Genomic DNA, 2,104 nt, shown 5'->3' on the forward strand with positions numbered 1-2,104 from the left:
CGAGAAGCAGACAGATCAGAAAAGTGATTTCTCATCCCACTCTATTCAGCATTAATGGCATAAAATCCCATTAGTGCACTCTAGGGGTTCATTTCAAAACAGACAATGGCCTCTGACTCAGCCTGCCATGCATAATCATCTGCCAAAGGTAAATTACACAATCAAAAATTTAGTGAGGGACCATGAAAGGCAGCTATGTGAGGTCATGCCCATTCCTTCCTCTTTTGTGCAGAGGAGAGGAATTATTTTAAGGCCAGCAAGACAGAGTTCTTTTTCCAGCCCTAGCTGAATTCTCATGATCAGGCCAGAAAGGTACCCTATCCTCTCTTGGAAGAGAAAGTAAGAGGAAGGAGTCTTATAAAATGATGAAAATGATTTTACTTGCCTTAGACAGTCCTGTGTTCCTTACCAGCCTTTTTAAAGGAAACTCACTCCCTTTTCTTATGATCAGGTCTGGGAGGATTTGTCCCTGTCATTGACCTGTACTCTCCCCTCAGCTCCAGACCTGCTTTTCCAATAGTTTGTCAGACTTCATCACATGGATTTCCTTCAAATGCATGTCTGGTATCAAAATATCATCTGCATGCTTCTCATTCTTTATTTTCAGACACATTTATTGCTACATTTATACAGTTCCTTTCTGTTCTTAACATGCATCCATATACATTATCTTGGTTCCCACAACGAGGCTGCAACAAATTCTATCAGGATTCTCTCAAATCCTTCTTTCTTTTTCTATTCTCACTGCCATCAGTCAGCTTAAAATCTTATTATGCCAAGCTAAGGTTATTGCCATCTTTACTCTGGTCTTTGTGGCTTCAGTCATTCCCTTCTTTAGTTTCTTCTGTTGCTGGAGTAATTGTATAATAGCAATCCTTTGTTTAATTCTCTTTGCTTAAATGGCTTAAATTATGGGCTTAAATAAGTGGATTAAATTATTTGCCAAACAAAAATGAAAGTCCTTCAGCCTAGCATTCAAGGCCTTCATTGAAAAAGGCCCAAGTTACTTTTTTTTTAAACTTTCATTTTGTTCACCATTTCCTACCCGCCTCTATACTTCCTTCTGTAAAAGCTCTGTGCTGGGTCTTCCAGATGAGCCCCGTGGCCACACCCATCTGACCCCAGATGATTGGATAAGGGCAGATAACTGACTGGACTGGACCAATCACATCCTCTGTTCAAGGAATCTGGATTTGGTAGCAACAACTCAGTTGGTTATCTAATATTACCGGGGCTAGATAGTAATGTTGATGCAAGGATGTGTGGCTGTCATTTCACCTCAGCTCTTCAGGGCCTGTGGATGCTGAGTCCTGGACGAAAGGAGCGCTCTGCAGAGAGAAGCAGATAAATGGAATCAAAATGCAGAAAAGTACGAAAATGAGAGGCCCACCCAGAAAGAGAGAGATGAAAAGTTAATGACTTGGGGCTCCTGGGTGGCTCAGTCAGTTGAGCCTTAGACTCTCGATTGTGGCACAGTCCCTGATCTCAGTGTCGTGAGTTCGAGCCCTGCCACCGGTTCCTGCTGGGTGTGGAGTCTGCTTAAGATTCTCTCTCTCCCTTTCCCTCTGCCTCCCCACTCCCTGCTCCCACCCACACAAATTCTCCCTCTCTCACTCTCTCTTAAAAAAAAAAAAAAAAAAAGTAGATGCCTTGGTTCTTTATCCATAGCTCTTGTCTTAGTTCTACACAAACAAGAAACTTAGCTGGTCTTCCTGCCCTTGGGTTCCATGAAGCACTCTAGTTCTTTGAAGAAATCCCCATTAACTTAAGCTAGTTTGAGTGAATTTCTGTTTCTTGCAACTAAGAAGCCCCTGACTAATAAATATGCTTTAGGGCCAACAAGATCAGCCTTCTTGCCAGGCCTGAAATACATCTCGCCAGTTCTGGCACCATCTGTCAGAAAGGCCCTGGACTTCATTTCCTCACATTCTTCAGCATTCCCTTCAATGCCATTTCTTTTATCCACAATTGCATAACCAGTCTCCTTTCAAAGATAAAACAACTTTCAGCAATTCCACAATCTGAGAAGTGCCAACAGAATTTCAGGAATTGACTTCTGATTTATTGGATCTTTACGCAAAATGTTCAGGAGAAAAAAATGAGG

Source organism: Callorhinus ursinus, unplaced genomic scaffold (genome assembly GCF_003265705.2).
Source record: "Callorhinus ursinus isolate GAN/ISIS: 27379988/994484 unplaced genomic scaffold, GSC_fseal_2.0 scaffold1, whole genome shotgun sequence".
NCBI classification, from domain to species: Eukaryota; Metazoa; Chordata; class Mammalia; order Carnivora; family Otariidae; genus Callorhinus; species Callorhinus ursinus.